We start from the raw sequence: 24,789 nt of genomic DNA, 5'->3' as shown, positions 1-24,789 counted from the left end.
AGCGCGACGCGTGTCAGGCAGGTGAGAACGCTTCCCTCGGTCCAGCAGGACACTGCCACACCCCGCGCAGTCCCCCCGCCGCCCGGCCGCGCCCAAGCCCTGCGCCGGATAACAATAATAAGGTGCGTCTCCCGCGAGTGTCGGAGGCCGCACGAACCAAACGAATGACAGGCGGTGCAACGAGCAGCTGTGTTGTGCGTTTGGCCCACGTGGCGGCGCGCCTCACTGCGCGTCGCCTTCGAGGTGGAAGGACGTGCTTTGCGTCAAATGCGCCACCGAAAACGGCGATTGCGTGTGTTGGGAGGAGAGGCGAAGCCTTCTTCTGCCGTGCGGCTACAGTATAAGGACGCCAACGGCCATACCATGTTGAATACACCGGTTCTCGTCCGATCACCGAAGTTAAGCAACATGGGGCCCGGTTAGTACTCGGCTGGCTGCCCGCCTGTGAACACGTGTGCCGCTGTGCTATTGTGCGTCCCAGGTAGGAAGGACTTCCCGGCCGCCGAGCCCTCGCCGGCCGACATCCCACCGCGCCGCGCCGCGCTGCCCGAGCCCGCGTCCGCCGCCTACCGGAGGACCAGCCGCGCCGCGCCAAGTACTACGTTTACCGTTTTCGCCATCGGCGATCGCTGTTCTCAACGAGTTGGTGAGTGAAATCATCATGTCAACGTGTAACCGTTCTAACACCACGCTTCAATGCGAGTTCGATCGCGAATTCCAACGTCCAACGGCATACGAAGTCCAGCAATGGATGAGAGACGATTTACGGATCGGGGAAGACGAATTAGAGGGCATCCAGTTAGATTTCACAGTCTACTCGCTCTTCATGAAGTTGAAAACCGAAGTTCGGTGCGAAACGATTGTCACCCCTGGTGGTGGTTCACGAAAATTTAAACACAGAGACGGTGCAGTTAGTGTTAAATGTGACGTAGCATCTGCACCCATTGGACTACAGTGGACCTCTTCAAAGATATTTCCACCTTCAACTAACACTCGAGAAACATTACTAACACCCCTAGGAACAATTGACGTTACTAACGTTACTAACCATAGCTTGTGAAGTGTTGGAAAAACCACGAACGGAAAAGTTCACGTGTGGCGAATCAAGACCATAACATATGGCAGGAGTGTTTTCTGCTCTAGGATGATGAAAGTCTACCAAAAGCGAGTCTAAGACATACGACAGTGTAGCAAAGCTCCTGCAAAAGTTTCGGTTCGGTAATTATAATATTAACGGATTTAGCAGAAAACAGTTTTGACAAACACGAAAGACACAAACCGATATACCGAACACAGTGACGGAACGCAAGTCCCGTAAGTAGAACGCCGGGCGCTGGCAGAGGCGCGCTGCGTGCGAGTTCCGAAAGTGGGCTATAGTGCGTTGGCCGACGCGTGCCCGTGTTGCTAAGCGCGACACGTAGTCCTGCGCCCAGCCGCGGGAGGCAGCAGCGCACGGGAACTGCACAACTGCACAATCGGCATCTATTCACGCGCGTGAACTACGTGGCCGACTGCCGAGCGAAGCCAGACCGCGAGGCGCAGTATTAGCTGGCCCGCGCGTGCGTGACCACCTTATCCGCACTCAGCATATCGCTTTGGAGACATTATATATATATATATATATATATATATATATATATATATATATATATATTTTTAACCGCCGGCCATGTAACAGTGTAGCGCCCTTGCGGCAACCGAGTATTCACCACATAAACACGCAACCCTGGATCGAGTACGACAACTTAGTGGTGCAAGCACCACACCGACATCGACAAGAGGGCCACCTGGCAGGGCAAACATCAGTAACAAAGTGTCGCAAATAGGCATGGCGTCTGGTATTCACGAATATGCCGTCATGTCGCCGAGCCAAAAGATCGCTGCAATTGACGAGCTACTGAATGACATTGCAGCGGAACTGAAGGCTAAACACGTGTCTAGTAGTGTACTGAACACAATACGGAATAAAATATTCCCGTTGGCATTTCAACTTACGTCAGCAGAAGCCAACCCCCCTGTGGGTTCGGGGGTAAGAATAGGCCCACGGTATTCCTGCCTGTCGTAAGAGGCGACTAAAAGGAGTCTCAAACGTTTCGGCCTTATGTGATGGTCCCCTACCGGGTTTGACCTCCATCTTCTAAATTCTTCCGAAGAGCGAGCTGATTGGGGAAGGGCGCCTTACAAGGTGCAATGTGTCCATCGCTCATTACCATCTCTAGCTTGGTTGGTCGTCGTCGCATAGCTGTCCCGCCCACTCACCATCTCTAGGGCGTGGCTTTGTTCTTGGGTGCGGTTTTTTGCAGTCTGCTCTGCTGTGTCGCTTTATGCGCCAATGACGATCATGGACTACATTTCACCTGACATCCAGCACGGTAGCCAGTCCGTTGTGGTGGGGCCGCCATGTACCCTGTCAGTTGTAGCCCCCTGACAACACAGGGATCGCTCTACTGATGCCTGCGCCGTTAACTCCCCGCGTATGCCAAGGAGTAGATGCCTGTCTCCTTGGGGCATCGGGACTCCCGGCAATGGCCATCCCGCCAGGTGGTCGTTGCTGAGGCTGGGTGGCGCCCGTGGGGAGGGCCCTTGGTCGGAGTAGGTGGCATCAGGGCGGATGACCCGCGATGAAGCGTGGTACATCATCTCTTGCTGGCGGCCAGCCGCCAGCAGTCTCTAAGCGTTCTCGGCCTCAATATAACGCTCAGGCATATGATCCACAATCGTTCCCCTCCCTGGCCACACCATGGGAGGAACGAAAGGCTACAGTTGGCAGCGAACCTTATTCACCTCGCTATTTAGTCTGTACACGAGTCGATGGGGAATCGTTTATGGCGACCAAGCCTCAGTTTTTTGTCGAGCACTTGGAGGACAAGTTTGGGGAGGTGGAGGGCTTGTCCAAAATGCGCTCTGGGGCAGTATTGATCAAAACGGCATCCTCTGCACAGTCACGGCGGTTACTCGCTTGTGACAAGTTGGGGGATGTTTCCGTCACGATCACACCCCATAAGAGTCTCAACATGGTCCAGGGCATTATATTCCATAGGGACCTACTCTTGCAGTCAGACGACGAGCTACGCGCCAATTTAGAACGGCGGGGTGTTCACTTCGTCCGGCGCGTCCATCGGGGTCCGAGGGATAATCAGGTAGCCACCGGTGCCTTCATCTTGGCCTTCGAGGGTGACGTCCTACCCGAAAAGGTCAAGGTGATGGTCTACCGATGTGATGTGAAGCCCTATATCCCTCCCCCGATGAGGTGTTTCAAATGCTGGAAGTTCGGCCACATGTCATCTCGGTGTACTTCCAGCATGACATGCAGAGATTGTGGACGCCCTTCACATTCTAATACTGCATGTGCGCCGCCTCCCATCTGTGTGAACTGCGGCGAACACCATTCCCCTTGCTCGCCAGACTGCAAGGTTCTACTGAAAGAACGAAGGATCATGGAATATAAGACCCTGGACCGCATGACCTATACTGAGGCTAAGCGGAAATACGAGAGGCTACATCCTGTGGCTCTGACCAGCTCCTATGCCACCGCTGCCAAAACAGTAGTTTTGTCATCTGCTGCACCGATTCCACTGAACCCTCTGAGCCGGAATACTACACCTGCCCCCTTGATGGTGGGGGGCACTTCCCCATCTGTTGCTCCTGCACCACCTACCTCAGGAGCAACGACCCCCCAACCATCGGGGACACAAGTCCCCAACTCTAAGCCGGAGAAGCGTCCGACTTCTTCGGCGACTCTCTCTCGCAAGGGATCCCTCGGGTCCCTCCCTTCCCAGGTTTCCACCTCTGGGAAGGGTGGCGTCAGCCAATGGCTGAAAAGCAGGCCAGCGGCTGGTCGCAGGGCTTCCCGCTCCTCCTCCGTCCCGGAGACTGACTCGGTGGAGCCCTCCCAGCCAGTAAAGCCCAAGGAGCAGAGAGAGAAGACGAAGAAGAAGAAGGCCTCTAAGGCCAAGGAACGCGCGGTGGCATCCGCCCCACCGCTCCATACAGGCTCTGCGTCTGAGGATGAGGTGGAGATCATGGCGTCCGCTGAGGACCTGGATCTCGCCATACCCTCAGACGCCAAGGACGCCGATTGTACTGGTCCTCGATCGGTGACAGCAGGTGACCCAGTGACGTGATCTGCCTCCTCGGTCCCTTCACGCCTATTTCGCCCATGGACAAAGTGATTCTCCAGTGGAACTGCAGCGGTTTTTTCCACCACCTTGCTGAGCTCCGCCAACTCGTCAGCAGTCACCCTTTCTTCTGCATTGCCCTCCAGGAAACGTGGTTTCCGGCAATGCGGACCCCTGCCCTACGAGGGTATCGGGGTTATTATAAGAACCGGGCAGCTTATGAGAGGGTGTCTGGTGGAGTCTGCGTCTACGTCCTTAACTCTATCTACAGCGAGTGTGTGCCTCTTCATACACCCTTAGAGGCTGTCGCTGTAAGGATGTGGACGCCTCAGCCTATTACTGTCTGCAGTTTGTACCTTCCGCCGGATGGTGATGTCTCTCATCATGTGTTGGCTGCATTGATAGGACAACTGCCGCCTCCCTTTGTGTTGCTGGGCGACTTTAACGCCCATAACCCCTTGTGGGGTAGCGCCGCGATTACTGGCCGGGGCAGAGATGTCGAGACTCTTCTGTCACAGCTTGACCTCTGCCTTTTAAACACGGGAGAGGCGACCCACTTTAGTGCGGTCCATGGCTCGTTTTCGGCCATTGACCTTTCTATTTGCAGCCCCGGACTTTCACCATCCATCCACTGGAGGGTCCATGACGACTTATGTGGTAGTGACCATTTCCCCATCTTTCTGTCACTGCCACAGCGTCACTCTTCTGAACGCCCCTCCAGATGGGCTCTGAATAAGGCTGATTGGGACTTATTTACATCTGTCGCAGTGATCGCACCTCCTTCCACTGATCCGATTGATGCGGTGGTTCAGTCGGTCACCACCAGCATCGTTTCTGCGGCGGCATCTGCGATTCCCTGTCCATCCGGGGCACCTCGGCGGAGGACTGTGCCGTGGTGGTCGCCCGAGATCGCAGAGGCGATTCGAGATCGCCGGCGGGCTCTTCAGCGCCATAAGCGGCACCCGTCGTTGGAGACCCTCATTGCTTTTAAACAGTTCCGCGCCCGAGCCCGACGCCTTATTCGCCAACGGAAGCAGGAGTGCTGGGAACGTTATGTTTCCACCATTGGCGTCCGTACCTCTGCATCGCAGGTTTGGGCCAAGATTCGGCGACTCCAAGGCTATCGGCCACCTGTCTCTGTCCCTGGGCTTTCGCTGAATGGAGCAGTGTGCACCGACTCCGACACGATTGCGGACCGGTTGGCAGAGCATTTTGCTCAGTGTTCCGCGTCAACGAACTACCCGTTGGCCTTCCGCTCCCGGAAAGAGCGGTTGGAAAGTCGGAGGCTTTCCTTTCACACGCGCCGCGCGGAGTCGTACAATGCTCCTTTCAGCGAATGGGAATTCCAGAGCGCACTTTCTGCTTGCCCTGATACGGCTCCTGGACCAGACCGCATTCACAGCCAGATGCTGAAACACCTCTCAGTGCCTTGCCAGCGACGCCTCCTAGATCTTTTCAATCACGTCTGGGTCGAGGGTGTTTTCCCGTCTCAATGGCGGGAAAGCATAGTCCTCCCCGTATTGAAACCTGGCAAGAACCCGCTGGAGGTGGACAGCTATCGCCCCGTAAGCCTCACCAACGTTCCTTGCAAGTTGCTGGAACGTATGGTGAGCCGGAGGTTGAGTTGGCTCCTCGAGTCTCGGGGCCTTCTGGCTCCGTCTCAGGGTGGGTTCCGTAAAGGCCGCTCTGCCGTCGATAATCTGGTCTCCCTGGAGTCTGCCATCCGTACAGCCTTTGCGCGCCGCCAACATCTGGTTGCCGTCTTCTTCGACATGCGGAAGGCATACGATACGACTTGGCGCCATCACATCCTGGCCACACTTCATGGGTGGGGCCTTAGGGGCCCGCTCCCGATTTTTATTCAGAATTTTCTTTCGTATCGTTCCTTCCGCGTGCAAGTAGCTGCGTCGCATAGTTCCTCCCGGGTCCAGGAGAACGGGGTCCCACAGGGGTCTGTCCTCAGTGTGTCCCTGTTTTTAATTGCCATCAATGGGCTTGTTGAGGCGGTGGGGTCGTCCGTCGCGGCTTCTTTATATGCGGACGACTTCTGCCTATATTACAGCTCCAGTGGCATCGCCGCTGCTGAACGGCAGCTGCAAGGTGCCATCCGCAAGGCGCAGTCATGGGCTGTAGCGCACGGCTTCCAGTTTTCGGCCGCGAAGACCTGCGTTATGCATTTCTGCCGGCGTCGCACGGTTCACCCTGAGCCGCGCCTTTACCTTGATGGTGAACCTCTTGCTGTGGTCGCGACGCATCGGTTCTTGGGACTGGTGTTCGATACCCGGTTGACTTGGCTGCCCCATATTAGGCAGCTGAAGCAAACATGCTGGCGGCACTTAAACGCTCTCCGTTGCTTAAGCCACACCAGGTGGGGTGCCGACCGGTCCACCCTCCTCCACCTATATCAAGCGCTGATCCAGTCCCGCCTTGATTATGGGTGTGTGGCGTACGGTTCTGCCTCGCCTTCGGCGTTGCGATTGCTGGATCCCATACACCACTGCGGGATCCGCCTCGCCACGGGAGCGTTCCGGACAAGCCCCGTCGACAGCATACTTGTGGAGGCTGGTGTCCCTCCATTGCGGTTCCGGCGTGACCGCCTTCTGGCCGCCTATGCCGCGCACGTTTATAGCATGCCAGGGCATCCAAACTACCGTCTCCTGTTCCCGCGCTCGATCGTTCATGTTCCAGACAGGCGGCCCCGGTCAGGGTGTCCCATTGCGGTTCGCCTCCGGGACCTTCTCCGTGGCCTTGACTTTTTTCCTCTGCCGCCTGTTTTCCGGGCCAATCTCCGTCTGCCCCCGTGGAGTGTGCCCCGACCGTGCCTTCGGCTCGACTTGGCACAGGGTCCGAAGGTCTCAGTGCCTCCGGAGGCCCTCCGCCGCCGCTTTCTTTCCATCCTGGCCGAGTTTCCGAACGCGGCGGTGGCCTACACCGACGGTTCGGTAGTCTCTGGTCACACTGGTTACGCTCTCACTCTACGGGATTATTGTGAGCAACGGTCATTGGCAGCTGGCTCCAGTGTATACACTGCCGAGTTGGTTGCCATCTATCGTGCCCTAGAGTTTCTCCGCTCCCGCTCAGGTGAGTCCTTTGTCATCTGTAGTGACTCCCTGAGCGGTTTACGAGCTCTTGACCAGTGTTTCCCTCGTTCCCGTCTGGTGATGGCCATCCAGGAGTCCCTCCATACTCTCGTCCGTTGCGGCCGCTCTGTCACCTTTGTTTGGTCCCCGGGTCACGTCGGCATCCCGGGTAACGAGCGGGTTGACGAACTGGCGAAACAGGCGGTCAGTTCCCCGGCCATGGAAATCGGTCTTTTAGAGAGTGACGTCCGATCCGTATTGCGGCAGAAGGTCCTTGCTGCTTGGCGTGATGAGTGGCGCACCCTGCCCTCTCCCAACAAACTTCGGGCAGTCAAGGAGACAACCAGTGTGTGGCGCTCCTCCATGCGGGGGTCTCGCAAGGACGCTGTCGTCCTCTGCCGGCTCCGCATAGGACATACCCGGCTCACGCACGCGTATCTCTTGTGCCGTGACGACCCGCCCCTCTGTCGCTGCGGATTGGCCCTGACCGTGGTACACGTCTTACTCGACTGCCCACTTTTAACTGCCCTCAGGCAGACGTTCGCGCTGCCTGATACACTCCCTGCTCTTTTAACCGATGACTCTACTATGGCTGACTTAGTTCTCCGTTTTATTCGAGCAGGGGGTTTTTATCATTCAATATGAGAGTCCCCTTTTATTTTTTTTTAGTGTCGACTGTGGCTTTTGGCCTGGGGTTTTAGTTTGTGGTGTTTTAATGTGTTCCTTGGTTATTGGCCTTTCCAGTTTTATTTTCATGGTCGGCCAATGACCGTCGCACTCTGTGTGTCTTTTAATCTCTTTTCTCTGGTCTTCGTCTATGTCTTTCTTGTACTGTGTCGTCCCTTGTCGTCTCCGTTATGTGTTTATTGCTTGTTGGACTTTTCTTCGTGTATTATTATGGTCGTGGAACAAGGGACCGATGACCTAAGTAGTCTGGTCCCTTTAACCCCCACAAACCAACCAACCAGCAGAAGCCAAGGTCGAACTGCTGCAAGAACAGAATAAAGATCTACTGCGAGAATTGCAATACTCAGCAGATCCAGTAAAGGACCTACGCATTGAGACACTCACCGAACAGGTTAATAAACTAGAGGAGGACAACTCCAAGCTTGTTGAAATAAATCAGGAACTTAGAGACCAGATCAGGGAACTGACAGGGAAAGTCACTGAACAAGCGCAGCAACAGGCCAAAACATTAACATATGCTGCAGCTCTATCCACCGCACCCAAAGAACATAAACGCATTGAGGCGGCCAAAGCCAAACAGGCAACAACATTGTTCATAAAATCAACAAACAATCAAGACACAAAAACAGTACAACAAACACTGACACAAAAAATAAACCCAAGACGTGATAACTTACATATAAAATCGATAAGAAACACGAAGACAGCCGTTATTGTTGAAGCAGCAACACAGGAGGACTGCCGTAAAATCATAGAAAAGACGAAAGACATAGAGAACATTGCGTGTGAAGGGCCTAGAAAACGGCAACCTCTGGTGATAGTCCACCGAGTTACAGACACTATCTCAGATAGAGAATTTCTGGAGTGTCTGTACGAGCAGAACCTCAGCGACGATCTCACAAAAGACGAATTTGACAGAGACGTCAAAATCAGATTCCGCACAGGTCCAAAAGGAAAGGGATATAACCATCAGGTGTTGGAGGTTACACCCAGAATTTATTGGTATCTCACTAAAAAAGGAAGGGTGTACATAGACTTTCAATCACTAACCGTCAAAGACTTTACCTCCGTAAGCCAGTGTTACAATTGTTGTGACCTAGGCCACACAACCAAAGCTTGCGCAGACACAAGTGCGACCTGTTCAAGGTGTGGCAAGAAGGGTCACAAACGCGCAGAGTGCCGTGCACCAGAACCCATCGATTGTATTCCCTGTAGGAATAGAAACAGAATTTGCAATAAGAGTAGGGGTGGGGTCTGCCAGACCTACAAACAACTGCTTGACAGACTAATTGATAGCACTGACTATGGCAACTGAACACCCCCCTGCGTCAACTGACCTGCTCCACAAATCACACCCTGCTAAAACGAAGTCATACAAGTCACCTTCGACAAAAAACCGAAACCACCTACGTGCAATACTCTGGCGTAAGAGGCAAAAACTGTTACCAGACGACTACCCCAACAATGGATACATCCCAGGCTTGATGAACAGTACAAACCTGGAAGACAGCCTTCACGCAGTTACCGAATACATTGACGATCTCACATTGACAGGACAAATAGTACCAGAACCCGCCAAACTAATTAAAAGACAGATAAGGTACTGGATGACGTTTCAGACGACCCTCATTAACAGGATAGACGAACTTGAAGACGAACTACTAAGATTAGACATGGTAACCCCATACTCCGACACTGACAGATCAGGATGCTACAACACATATGACCAACCAGAGCAACCATGCAAAACAACACCACCAACGACCCAACGAGGCCCTTCTACTCCAACGCAACGACGCACATACGATACCACGAAATGCGAAGGATATATCAAACCAGTTAAGTTCGTTTTAGGTGAGACTTTGAACCCTACCGTTATGCAAGCCAGCGAAACTGGAACTCAAACGAAAGACACAGACAAATCAGACACCCCAGGCTGCATTCAGTCCAAACGAATAATAACTCACACTTACTCATCGGCAGAGGAAGAAGATGACGTCTATCACTGCCCCTACGCCAGAGATTGTAGCGTACACAAAAATGATCCACCAAATCCCAATGCCAATCTTGAACAGGCCTCAGCACTGACCGACACCGCAAATGACACGCATAAAGTCGGGGCAACAACCGCAACTAAAGCTGACAGTGCGCATATCATACTCAAAGCTGATACGACCGATGCAAATAATGACGAAGAGCAGACCTGTGAGAACCAACTCGTATCAGACCGAATTAGAACTAAGGTACACTCACCCAACACATCTAAAACACAACAAGATAGCACAAATGAAACACACAAAAAACACACAAAAATAATCACAGCCTTCAAGAAACTAAACCCACGTAATAAACCTAAACAGCCTAAGAGAGTTAAAAAAGTGAAAGCGTGTGACGACCAACCGCGGCAATTACCGGCTGTTCCAACACCTTGTGTCAAAATAGTGATTCCCCCCAGTGGTGTAAACACACCCTCAGTTCCCAAATCAACAACTGCAACGTCAACGCCATTGGAATCCCCCGCAACGACCAACATGGGCACCCATCCAGCGGTTCTCGCAGAGGCGCACAACGACTCCACTACACCACCACGGCACGACACGGCAGCGGGCACGTCAACACACGCCACCACCACCACTAGTTTTAAATACGATAAGTTAGACCTAAATGTAAAATTAAGTAGGCTAGAAAAGAGGGACATATTAGAGACGGCACAACGGATGCTTATTCGCACCCTACATCCATATGGAGATTCGGTCTGTTTTCGTACATCGGAGCAAACCGACAGACTCATTCTCAAAACAGAAAACATTCCGACGGATCCTGACAGCCTGCTTAATCTGCTCATGCAGGTGTGCGCGCGCAGGGAGGAACCATTCGACCTAGATAAGCTATATAAGGATCACGTTAGGGCTCATGGGAGAACATACTTCGATTATAGTCAAACTGGCAGCAAGTGCTACGCCACTGTTAAACACCCGAACTGCTGTTAGCACAGCTTAATGCTATGCGGAGTATACTCGTCAACTCGGAGCTCCCACAAGCCCTACGTGAACTAAGAAGTGATATTCTGTGTTTACAGGAGCCATACACCAGAATAGGTCAAATCCCTAATCTCCCTCCAGGCGCGGAGACAGTTGCGGAGGGGGCGGGCTGCAAGGCATCCGTCACAATTCTAAACAAAGAAATATACCCGGTGAAAATCACAGAACTCTGTTCTGAACACCTAGCTACAGTCGAAGTCACGCACAAGGGGGATACGTGGATCATCGCGTCGCTGTACGCCCAATTCTGTCACAGCATTATACCATATGCAGACCTCATTAGAGATCTTGCAAATTATGCTGGCAACAAGAAACTACTTATCTGTTCAGACATAAATGCCAGATCCACCCTGTGGCATTCAGACAGAACTGACGACAGAGGCAGAATCATAAACGACATCATTAATGAAAATGGACTCCACATACTCAACGAAGAAGGACACCACCCGACTTACACCGGACACAACGGCTACACATCAAACATAGACATTACCATCGCCAACAATGCTGCCATTAACCATGTACGAGACTGGACTGTACATGATCAGATCACAGCTAGCGACCACAACATCATCACACTAACCTTAAATGGTACATCCAACATCAACTCAGTCACACAACCCAAAAGACTGTTATTTAACAAAACGGATTGGAATAGGGTCAGACGAACAGTACATGAGCACACATTGCACGACATCACCGGTAGCGTTGACTTCCGAGCACACATGCTGACGGACATCATCACAAAAATACAGAACACCTGCATACCTACACAAAGCAAGATAAAACACCAAAACATTCCATGGACCACACAATTAACGCGACTCAAACAGGACTCAAAACGTAAGCGTAAGCTTTATCAACGACAATCTCAGACAGAGAAAGACAAATACGACTACACGACTACCGGCTTGCCAAGGACAGGTACAAACTCGAGCTGAATAAGACCAGGAAAGACCACTGGAACAGCCATGTAGCAGCACAAACACAACTAAACATTTGGGGGGAACCATACAAAATAGTGACAGAAAAAGTAAAGAGCTCACTGGTTCTGGGAACGCTGCGACAGGAAGACGGCGCGATGACTAAGGGCTGGAGACGCACAGCGGAGTTCCTGCTAAGCAAACTCCTGCCTGATGACATCGCTGACACTGACACACCAGAACAAGCAGCACTGAGACGCGAACTCGACACAGCATACATTACACCAACTGTCGTCTGTCCTTTTGCACAGGAAGAATTCGCGATAGCGATTTCAGAACTAAAAAACAAAAAGGCGCCAGGACCAGACGGTATCCACTCTGAAGTACTAAAACAAATTGCACCGTAGATCACCCCATATCTCACAACAATGCTAAACGACGCATTAAGGCTGGGTCGAGTGCCTGCAGTGTGGAAGTCCTCGAAGGTGGTCATCATCAAAAAAGCCCCAGACAAAGACCCCTCAGATCCCAAGTCATACAGACCAATATGCCTCATCAACACACTGGGTAAAATACAAGAGAAACTACTTTGTAAACGACTACGAGCACATAGAACACTACGGGGACTAACACCACACCAATACGGCTTCAGGGAAGGGAAATCTATAGACGACGCAATAAACAGAGCACTCCAAATAGTACATAACACACCTAACAAATACACACTTGCCATTATGATAGATATATCAGGTGCTTTCGATAACCTGTGGTGGCCGGCCTTGTTCAAGAGGCTCAGACACCTGCAGGTGCCGGAATCCCTGTACACTAGCTTCATCGACTATTGCAAAGACAGGATAGTCGTTTGGCACATGGACAATCAGAAAGTAATCAAACGTATTACAAAAGGCTGTCCACAAGGGTCGATCTGCGGCCCCATCTTCTGGGACATAGTGATTGAACCGCTCCTACAGTTACTAGAGGAGCACACTTTGACAGATGGAGTTGTCGCCTATGCTGACGATCTACTCGTGGTTGTATCAGCAAATAACCGGGCCCAGCTAGAAGAAAGAGCCAATGGAACACTTCATACAATAACCAAATGGTGTGCTAAGAACAAACTAAAGATAGCAGAAACCAAAACAACATACACACTGTTAAAGGGCATCCTACGCAGGAACCCAACAGTCAAAATAGGGGACACAAACATAAAAAGACTCGCGGTTACACGCTATCTAGGAGTATACATTGACGAACGTTTGAACTTCCACGAACACATGCGAATATGCACAAACAAAGCAGAAAAGCTACTACACAAACTGGCAAGGCTAAATTCGGAACAATTTAGACTACCCCTGTCAGTCACACGAACATACCATTGTGCTCTCTTCGAGTCAGTACTATGCTTTGCTGCCAGTACATGGGCCCACAGATTGAGTCTCTCAACCAACAGAACCATCGTACGTAGAGGACAAAGAAGTGTTTTACTTCGATTAACTGGGGCCTTCAACACAACGTCAATTGATGCACTATGTGTGGTCATGGGAATCTTTCCAATAGACATCACAATCAGGTACCGTGCAGCAATGTACTGGCTTAGGATGGGGAGAATAGACCAGGTTCGGCAGATCACTGGTGTACCGATTGAGTCAACACGCCAACTTAAAACATGGCGAGTGGATACCTGGCAGAGCGAGTGGGACAACAGCGATAAGGGCCGCCGAGTATACAACTTCTTCCCTGACATCCGGGAAAGACTAAAACTGAAACATATCGATCCCAGTCGCGGTATGGTACACTTCATCACAGGACACGGCCCCTATCCCACGCACCTGAACCGCGTGAGTCTGCAGCAGACTAATAGATGCACATGCGGGGAAGAAGGTTCCCCTGAACACATCGTCTTTTTCTGCGGACAACGCACGATCACAAGACACACAGTACACGTAGACCACTTGAACACACAAAATGAACTACATGCCATAGTACGCGATCCTGAAAGGTGGACTGAACTTAATACACTGACTGACGAAATCTCAAAGATTCAACATGTTGAATATTTACGCAACAGACCATACAGAAGGCAAGTCGGCACAACCAGACAACAGGATGCCCAGGGGATCACAGACATTACTGATACATCGAGTGAAGAAGAAGAAGACACAGATGCAGACCAAGGCACCAACACAGATATTGAGGCGTCCAGCGCGTATGACCCATAGTGTCAACTAAAGTGGCCTCAAAGACTTTTCCCGAAAGACCGACAAATGGTGCATATGTCACATAAATTCTGGAAAACTGATTGCACCTAAATGTAAATATGTATATAGTTAATAGTACCTCCATGTCTAACATGAGCTTAAAGCTAGGCACCTCTTCAAGGGACCTACGCCTTCTGGTAAGAGGCAGCGCACGGCCTGGAGGGAAGGATCTTAATTGTGGTCCCTCTTGACTGAGCCCAACCCGACGGATACATATTGTAGATCGGGGAAAACCACCTTTCAGGCTGTGTTGCTGACGGGGCCGGGAGGTGCTAACTAACGCATTATGCAGTATCATAAGCCTTATTGCTTCAACACAAATTGTAAGTTTTAATGCACCTGTACAACCGCTACCATAACCACTATTTTACCAATACCATCGAAGCCAAAGCTTAAAGGTAGGCACCTCCTCAAGGGACCTACGCCTCCTGGTAAGAGGCGGCACACGGCCTGGATGGAAGGATCTTAATTGTGGTTCCTCTTGACTGAGCCCAACCCGACAGATACATCTTGTAGATCGGGGAAAACCACCGTTCAGGCCGTGTTGTCGGCGGGGCCGGGAGGTGCTAACAACCGAACAGTCTTTATTAGGAGCCATGCAAGCCCGAAATAAACAGCCACATCCCATCTCACCTCTATTACCATTACCATAGCAACTTTCCACCAATAACTTCTGAGCCAGATCATAAAGCTGGGCATTATTTGTTATTCATCACAAGGTAGCTTTGCAGACTAGACATGGAGGGTTAGTTGGCTAATGTACCTCAACCTTCCATAGTTAAGTAAGTACTTAGAATGGCAGACATTAGAAGGAATGGTGAGCGACGTCCAGCGACTTGAGGATCATTCCAAGACCCTGGACGCCGCCCACAACCAGGTGACGGGCCCATACTACACCATTCCTTTCCCTATTCCTTTCCCTTTTCTCTACTTCTTCCAAACATCCTATTAATTATTAAGTTTTTGTATTATTATTTTCTTAATTCTTTCGTATACTTGTCTGTCTGTCTGTATCCTACTTATTTTATATTTTATATTAGTTTTAAGATTTTAATATGCTGCACAATAACAAAAAAAAAGATAAGAACCATACAAAGCCCGCCTCCACGTGGCGGGACACGGGCAACGGTGTGGGTGGGGACGGAAGCCGGGGTGATGGCACAATCAGCCACTCCGGACCCCGGACCCAGCCACAGCGGCCAAGAGGCTATATAAGACCCACCATAAGAAATTAGGCGGTGGGTCATTAAATATAAAGCAGCAAGTGAAAAAAAAAAAAAGTGTCCGTCAACAGTGAATACTGGGGGGCGGGATACATCTATAAAGTCGATTCCGGTGTAAGAACCGTGCGAATGGTACTGAAGAAACACGTACCGTCCTTTTTAGTTATAGGAGGACACAGGGGCGTAATACAGTACAGTGGTCAATCGCAGACGTGCTCAATCTGTGCATCGACAGAGCACATGCGCGGTACGTGCCCGCGAAACAAGGTGGCCCAGCTGCCACAGCAAGTTAACGGCAACACAGCCGAGCAGACAGGCAGGGGGAGCTATTCCACTGCGCTGACCGGTGAAACACAACGCGGAAACGCACTAGCAGAGCCGGCGGCGGCGCAGGTACCCCGGAGCCGCAACCGGCCCTGGTGGAGGCCCCCGCCCCCTCACCCGCTATTGTTCCTGCCGCGGCCAGCCCGGACACCGCGAGGGAGAAGCGACAGCATTCCGACGACGACCACACAATGAAAGCCCAACCGGACAGCCAGGTGACGTCTGCTAAGAAGCAGGTCACTGAACGCAGCGCGCCCGCCCCGCCGACAGCTGTGGCTGCCGGCGCCGGGCCCAGCGCGGCAACTCCCCCCACATACAGCGAGATGCGCGAGGAAAGCATCAAGAAAAACGTAAACATACTGGCACGGTTTCTCAAAGAATCCGATGACGAAAAGGCGGAAGACGAAAGAAATGCAAACCAGCAACGACGAGAGGATGGACACATCTGACGCGGAAGCGTCAGACGCGTCATCAGCAAACACGACGCGTCGCAGCACCCAATCCGAAGATGTAACTCTCCGGCCAGATCGGCCACAAAACACCGCAGACCCGCCCCCACATAGCTCCTAATGCACGACCTCTCACTGTATAGCATAGTTACGTGCAACGTGAATAAGATGACCTCTGTTGTAAAATTAGACGTCCTCGCAGATTTCCTGCAACATAAAGCTGTAGACATAGCAATGCTCCAAGAAGTAGCGACGTACGACGTCGAAGAGGTACAGGGATACGAAGCCTTCGTAAACATCGACGCCGAGACACGCACTGGTACGGCTATTCTAATCAGGCACGGTATAGAGACTGGCGATGTGAAGAAAACGGCCGACGGACGTGGAATATCTATAAAAATAGAGGGCACGACATTCATCAACATATACGCGCCGTCAGGCACCGAGAACAAGCGCGCCAGAAGCCTTTTCTTTAACGAGGATATCTGCGAGCTCCTTCTGAACAACAACAACGTAGTGTTGGGCGGAGATTTCAATTGCGTGACATCAGCAGAAGACCAGATCCCTGTACGAAACACGTGCCTCGAACTACAACAGCTCGTGAGGCGTTTAAAACTAGATGACACCTGGCGTCTATTACAACAGAACAACACCGAATTCACATTCTTTTACAACCGCGGAAGAAGCAGAATCGATAGAATCTACGTCAACAGAGAGATGGCCGAGTCTGCGACACACGTGGAAGTCTGCCCCGTTATCTTTTCCGACCACTGCGCTTACGAAACGAAACTACGCCTTCCGAGGAGAAAGTTAACAGGAGGCAGAGGCACTTGGAAACTAAACACCTCGCACCTCGAAGACGACAAACTGAAGCAAGAAGTAAGCGAAATAGTAAGGCAATGCAGGCAAAGACGAGGCGAATACAGCTCCACAACCGAGTGGTGGGTTCTTCACACCAAACCCAGGATAAGAAGAGAAATGATTCGCTACAGTGCGGAAAAGGCGTTTTGGAGGAAGAAAACGGCAGACTTCCACGCCCAATGCCTGAGAGACGTGATGCAGGCAACAGGAGAGGACGAACTGCTTCTTCCGCGAATAAAAGAAATAAAAGCACGTATACTAAACGCTAAGAGGCAACAGATGAGAGGCGTCATCGCACGGAGCCAAACCCACGGAGACATTGAAGACGAACCTGCCACACTGCACCACGTATACAGAGAACGACAAAGAGCCGCCAGCAAGCTGATAACTGAACTGCGAGACAAAGAAGGAAACCATCTCACAACAAAACGAGACATAATCCACCACATACAAAATCACTTCACCGACTTGTTTCGATGCGAAGCGACAGAAGATGCAAAAACTACAAACATTCTGCAGGAAACGCGCCGCATCTTAACAAACGCAGACCGGGCGCTCCTAACGGAAGACGTGACGCAGGACGAGGTGAGAGCCGTCCTCAGATGTAGCGCCAAAGGAAAAGCACCGGGAACTGGCGGGATCCCATCAGAGTTTTACATCAAACTTTGGGATACAATAGGCGGAGTCATCACAGAAGTTGTTAATGAAGTGATAAACGGGACAAGAGTTCCGCAAACTTTTCTCGAGGGAACAGTAATTCTGCTCCCCAAGAAGAAGGCAGCAAAGCAACTAGAAGATTACAGGCCAATCACACTGCTAAACGCAAATTACAAAATAGTCTCAAAATGTCTCGCAGAAAACATCAAGGTAGCCATGAAGAAAGCTGTCAGCCCATGGCAAACGTGTGCAGTGCTCGGCAGGAACATCTACGACGCTGTGTGCACTTACAGAGACGTAATCGCCCACGCCGCAACGAACAGAACGTCTGCAGCCATAATATCGATAGACTACCACAAAGCTTTCGACAGGGTCAGCCATCGATACCTCTGCAAAACATTAACAAGACTAGGCTTCGGAACGAAATTTGTGCAAGTCATTGAAAATCTACTAACGAACGCCAGTTCAAAAATAACAGTAAATGGATGGACGACAGGAAACATCAAACTGGGAAAATCAGTGAGGCAAGGCTGCCCACTATCAATGGCACTCTTCGCGGTAGCCCTTGACCCACTTTTACGAAAGATAGACGCCAACATAAACGGCTACAACTTAGGTCCAACGTCCATAAAGTGCATCGCGTATGCTGACGACATGGGCATATTTGTAAAAAGCGAAGATGACATAAACAAAATTCAGCCCATCATGAAAAGTTTTGAAAAGGCATCATGGGCGAAAATAAACCCCAGGAAAACGGCACTGATACCTATAGGAAAAGGCACCCTAGCGGCAGACAGAGAGTGGTACCAAGTTGTGCAACAACTAAAAACACTTGGCATCACCATCCAACGATGCCCGCTCAAAATGGCAGCGCAAAACTGGCGTGATGTCTTGCACAACGTAAGAGGCATAGTAAGGACACACGCGGACAGAAACCTAACGCTAAGCCAGAAGGTGGAGTTAATAAACGTCACGATCCTGTCGAAAGTGTGGTATACGGCGCAGATACTAAGTGCACCAGCAGAGATAGCCCGTGCGATTTCAGGCGCCGCGTACTATCTACTGTGGAGGCGGCAAATTTTCAAGGTGTCGCAGGCGACATGCTGCTTGCCGAGGGAGGAAGGCGGGCTCGGCTTAACCGACGTCAAGACCAAATGTGCAGCTCTGCTACTCCATCGAGCTCTCAAGATGGAAAGCAAAAACACCGACGGAGTCACAGCAAACCTGCTGAAAACATACAGACCACTGTCTGAGGAAGCACCGGTAGACGCTAGCCACATCCCATACAAACTTCGACACCTCAGGCAAATAATAATAGATAAGAGCTACGCCTACAACACAATCGCAAACCCACAACACAGAACGGCGGGAAAAATATACGGCGCCCTGAGAGGGAAAACGTGCAAGCCAAAAGTGGAAACTAAGATCCCCGTCCACGACTGGACACAGGTGTGGAGGAATATCTCCGAACAGGCTCTACCAGTACACGCCAGAGACACGTGGTACAAAATCGTTCACGGGACAGTAGCAACCAACCAAAAGCTGGCACAAATAAAAATACGCGAATCGGCAAATTGCGAAAGATGCAACCAAGTAGACACCATCGAGCATTGATTCAGCTGCGCAGGGAGTGAAGAAATATGGACAACCTGCAGAAAGATGATAGCCCACATCAATAGGAGCGACGAAAAGGCGATCCACATCTCGTCACTTACCATCCCGACAGCCAAACCATTCCCACGCCCAAAGCGAGTCTCCACGATGTGGATCCTGGCGATGACAGCGCAAGCAGTCGTCGCAAAACGCCAGACGAACGCAGCTGAGTACCTGATCGACCTCTGGGAAGAGCACAAGAGCGCCGAACGCCAGCGCAGATACAGGGAGACGTTCCAGCGCTTCCTGCAGATCCCGCTGGACGCCGCCGTCAGGGCCGCGTTCTCAACGCCGTGACCGCCACCGCCACGCCCCCCGCGCCGCCCACAACAGCCACGCCCCCGTCGATCGCCGACGTCCCCCGCCCAAACTCCCACGCCGCCACACGACCAAGTGAAGTGCACCAAACAGTGAAGTGAAAGTGCTTAGTGCCAAAAAAAAAAAAAAAGTTTCAATCAAAACAAAAATTAAACGATAAGTGAAAAGTGCTCCTACAGTTATTCACAGTGTCAAACAATACAGTGCAATACAACGAAAAAGCAAACAAGGTAGGCAAACAACAAAATGCAATAATGTGCCTACCAGTGCCTTAGAATAAAAAAGTAAATAATAAAATAAAGTTGTGTAAATGTGCCTTCCCTCTCTCTCTCTCTCTCTCTCTCTCTCTCTCTCTCTCTCTCTCTCTCTCTCTCTGTCTCTGCTTAAGTCACTAGTTATGGTCCTTTTTTCTCTGTGTCAGGTCACCTTTGTCTTTGTCCTAATGAAGTCACTTTATGTTTTGTATAACTATGTCACTTTCAATGCTTCTTTATATTGTGTTTTACTTAGTATAGTTTGTCTAATGGTCGCCTTTTTTTCTCGTGAGACACATGTAAATTAAGCCCAACAATTACCAAAACATAGAATCCTCCTTGAGCCTCGGCTCACCACAAAAATATCAATTTCACTCAACAAAATCAGTGCAAACCTGTGACGCTATATTATACAGGCAGAATAACACTATCCTCCTAAATCCCTATATAGAAAAACAATGTTTTTATTTATTATTAATAATTATTAACTTTTTTCTCCTTTGTCATACATATCACCATGACAAACACAAAATATAACATAGAAATTTCTTTTTTTTGTAATCCTGTGGACATTATTCAAAAATATGAAGAACTGGAGTAAATAAAAGTGTGTGGTACTAAACAACAGACAATTCAAGGCAAATAGCAAAAGAAAACAATAAAGAAATACAAAATCTCACGTTTGTAACACAACAAGAATTAATAACGATTAGCATGTAAATTGTTGAAAATATGCAATAAAAGTTTATATACGTTAAAAAAAAAGGTGCTGTTGGCTCCCTCTCTTCTTTCAAATTTTATGTCACTACACCTGCCAGCGCTCTTTTCATACAAACGCTGAGGTGCGACAAAGATGCTTCCACAAGCATTTTAAACCACTGTACTAAATGTAAGATGCGAAATTACAGTAATAAACTCAGTTTGAACAAGAATGCGCGGAGGAAGAGTGCTAGGAACCCGTTGAAAATAACGAAACACTGCGAATCGACGGATGTGCTCTTGAAATGCGTCAGAGCCTACTGTTTTGAGGGAGCGCTAAATTCCGAAAACTAACTACATTAAAAAAAACCTGTTCCCGTCCGACCACTGAAGATAAGCAACAACGTTAGTATTTGGACCGGCGACCGCCTGGGAACTCTGGCTGTCTTCATTTCTTGCTTTCTTGTCACTACCCCTGCCAGCCCTTTTTTCATGCTACCTTTCTCATGTGACAAAGATGCTTCCATACTGATTTTAAACTATCGTAAGATACGATATTAAGGAACTCAATTTGAAAAGAGTGCGCCAAGGAAGACTTCCAAAGAGTCTCTGGAAATAACAAAACAATATGAAGTGACAGAAATGTTGTGAAATACGTCAGGGCATATTGTTTTGTAGCAGTGCACAACGGCAAATTTGTAAACAAAAATTTACCTTTCGTCGCTACAAGAGATGGATACTTTGTCGAACAGCCTGTGTCTTGTGTGCATGTTTTCGCACCTTTCCACGGTACGGCGCAGCACAGAGCTGCTCTGGTAGCTCCGAACGGCCGCCACGGCGCCTCGGACACGCCGGTTCGGCCCGCGCCCATCTCGCAGAGGTTTCTCGTGCTTGTGCTGTCATGTGGACCGCGACCCGAGCGGCAGTCGAGCAAAGTCGGGACAAGTCGGGACGGAAGGGGACAGCCGAGATTGCAATGTGCGAATTACGCAAATATCTGGAAGCGCGACGCGTGTCAGGCAGGTGAGACCGCTTCCCTCTGTCTTCATTTCTTGCTTTCTTGTCACTACCCCTGCCAGCCCTTTTTTCGTGCTACCTTTCTCATGTGACAAAGATGCTTCCATACTGATTTTAAACTATCGTAAGATACGATAGTAAGGAACTCAATTTGAAAAGAGTGCACCAAGGAAGACTTCCAAAGAGTCTCTGGAAATAACAAAACAGTATGAAATGACAGAAATGTTGTGAAATACGTCAGGGCATATTGTTTTGTAGCAGTGCACAACGGCAAATTTGTAAACAAAAATTTACCTTTCGTCGCTACAAGAGATGGATACTTTGACGAACAAACGAATGACAGGCGGTGCAACGAGCAGCTGTGTTGTGCGTCTGACCCACGTGTCGGCGCGCCGCACTGCGTTCGCCTTCGAGGTGGAAGGACGTGCTTTGCGGCAAATGTGCCACCGAAAACGGCGATTACGTGTGTTGGGAGGAGAGGCGAAGCCTTCTTCTGCCGTGCGGCTACAGTATAAGGACGCCAACGGCCATACCATGTTGAATACACCGGTTCTCGTCCGATCACCGAAGTTAAGCAGCATCGGGTCTGGTTAGTACTTGGCTGGCTGCCCGCCTGGCAACACCTCGGTGCCGAGCGAGCAGTACTTCCTTGTGCGACTTGGCCGGCGGCGCCTCGCGTGTCGTCTGCTTCCTTTGCCACGTGGTTAAACTTCTACTGACTGTAAGTAATGGATTTGGTTTATGATGACAGTGAAGAGAGACAGAACAATGTTCAGTGCGAGTTTGATCGTTCCGTAGAGAAACCCTCGGCTTTTGAAATTCATCGTTGGTTAATTGAGGATTTGTTGTTGTCTACTACTGACGTACTCGGTATTCAGTTCGGTACGTTCTTAAATTCTGTGTTTTTGAAACTCAAATCTTCCGATCTGTGTGATGCTGTTGTTTCTGTTAATGACGGTATTCGCAAATTTCGCCACCTTAACGGAAATATTAGTAATGTAACTGTGTCTCACGCTGGTTTTGGTGTTCGACAAATACGGATCTTTAACCTTCAGTTTGAAATTCGCAACGACACTATTTCTCGTCACTTGCGGCCATATGGCACTGTGGTGTCTGTTGTGAAGGAGAAATGGTCGACTGCATACATTTTTCAAGTCGAGAACGGTGTGCGGAGCGTGCAAATGGTTGTCAGGCAACACATTCCGTCCTTTATTTTGGTCAACGGCCACCGTGCGTTTGTGACTTATAGTGGACAGCCTCAAACTTGTTCATTTTGCAATGGTGTCGGTCATTACCGGCAAGACTGCCCGAAACGGAAACGGCCCGCTCAGTTACCGATTGACGACAGTTTGCGCGGGGCCAGCTTTGCCTCTGTCGCCGCCACGGTCTTAGGTACAGCCCCCCCCCCCCCCCCCCCCCCCGGACCTTTCCGCCGCGTGGCCGATGCTAACCTCGCTGCCGCCGCGGTTGCCATGGATGTGTCCCCTCCCGGTAGTGACCTTGTTTCTGAGTCTGACGATTCTGCACAGGCTACGGCTACTGTGCAGGCTGCCGAAATTCTGTCTCTGCCCGATGTTTCACTTGCAACTGTGTCCGAACCCGCGCCTACGTCGGCGACTGATTTAGTGTCGGCAGCTGTTTCGCAGACTGTGTCGGTACCGGAATTCTCTGGTACGGTGACTGACTTCGTTGACGTGGCCGCCAGTGCTCCTGTTCCCACTGCTGCCGTGGACTCGCAGGATTTTTTTGCGACTCCGAAACCGCGGCGTGATGAATTTCCGTCTCGAAGTTCTAGCAGGCAACGTGCACGCAGTGTCGGTCGGTCGCCTTCCTCAGGCAGGGGGTTTACACGACCGGACCGCAGTCCGTCTCCGGCTGACCGTACCCCCGCCGCTTCCCGGCAGTCGCGGGTTGGTCGGCAGGACTCCCAACAGCGTGTCGCGCGTCGGGACCTAGACCCCGAGCGGCGGCAGTCTCAGGCTTCCGGCTCCGGCCGTCAGACACAGCAATCACAACATCAACAACAACAACGGCGTGCCGCTTCTCGCCAGCGTTTGCCTGACGATCCTAACATTGCCGATCAGAAGCGTGATGTCGCTGTTCGACATTTACGAACCGTTTTAAGTCAGCAGCCCGTTGGTTCCGATTCAGTTGTGACGGCCGACACGGCTTTGGCTGTGGCGACGCCGCAATTGCCGACGAAACGGAAGGCCGAAGACACCCACCAGCGTCGTGTCTGTCCTTCTGCCCCCGAGCGAGTGCCGACTTCTTCCGACGTGGAGATGCCCGCCGTTGATCCTTTGTCGGTAGCTTCCGGTGGCGCAGATTCTGGGACCGCGTCTACCCCCACTCCCGTCCACCCCACTGCGTGGGCGGAGGACGTGGAAGGTGCTGAGACGACTTACTGATTCCTTTGTTGTCCCCTAATCCGGTTGACGGGAATTAAAACCCGTCTTTTTAGCATACCTTTTATCCTTTCTGGTGGCTGAAATTCCGTCCATGTCTGCTGTCTGTTTTTAAATGAGGAGTTTTTTGTGCTTGTGTCTTTTAATTGTGTATGGAACCTGAGCGTTGTTCGTGGAATATTTTAACTATCAATATTAACAAGTTGAGTAATCCACACAAGTTGTCGGCCTTACTCGCTTTTTTACATGATTCCCATTGTCATGTGGCATTCTTACAGGAAGTTACGCGTCAGGCTCTGTTGTTTTTACTTGACACTTCTGATTTTACTGTCGTTGATAATATAATGTCGGACGAACAGACTCGTACTGCCATCTTAATTCGTCCAGAATTTGATGTTGGCAATCTTGAAATATTGCCAACCAGCGCGCAATAAGTTTTATGGTCAGGATCTTTGTCAACTTCTCCATCACAATCGTACTGACTTAGTGATTGGTGGTGACTTTAATGCAGTAATTGATGGTCGAGATCAGGAGCCGCGTCCTAACTGGTGCCAGGAATTGCGTACGTTGGTTGACAGCTTTCGGCTCCGGGACACGTGGCGTGTCCTTAATCCGGACAAGACGCATTTCACGCACTTTTATGCCACCGGTCACAGTAGACTCGACAGGATCTATGTGTCTTCGCCGCTCGCCGCCCACGTCCGGAAGGTGGACGTGTTGCCGGTCATTTTCTCAGACCATTGCGGCTACATGTGTCAACTCCTCCTACCGCGTGCGCGCCCTACTCAGCGCAACAATGTTTGGAAATTTAACTGTAGTCTT

At 50.6% G+C, this 24,789-nt stretch overlaps 2 pseudogenes; both read left to right on the top strand.

Moving 5' to 3' along the window:
* Nucleotides 1–348: 348 nt before the first annotated feature.
* Nucleotides 349–466, top strand: LOC126307902 (5S ribosomal RNA; annotated as a pseudogene).
* A 21,615-nt stretch (nt 467–22,081) lies between these two features.
* Nucleotides 22,082–22,199, top strand: LOC126307903 (5S ribosomal RNA; annotated as a pseudogene).
* Nucleotides 22,200–24,789: the final 2,590 nt, after the last annotated feature.

Source organism: Schistocerca gregaria, unplaced genomic scaffold, assembly GCF_023897955.1.
Source record: "Schistocerca gregaria isolate iqSchGreg1 unplaced genomic scaffold, iqSchGreg1.2 ptg000355l, whole genome shotgun sequence".
NCBI lineage: Eukaryota > Metazoa > Arthropoda > Insecta > Orthoptera > Acrididae > Schistocerca > Schistocerca gregaria.
This window is presented reverse-complemented; position numbering and strand designations above follow the sequence as displayed.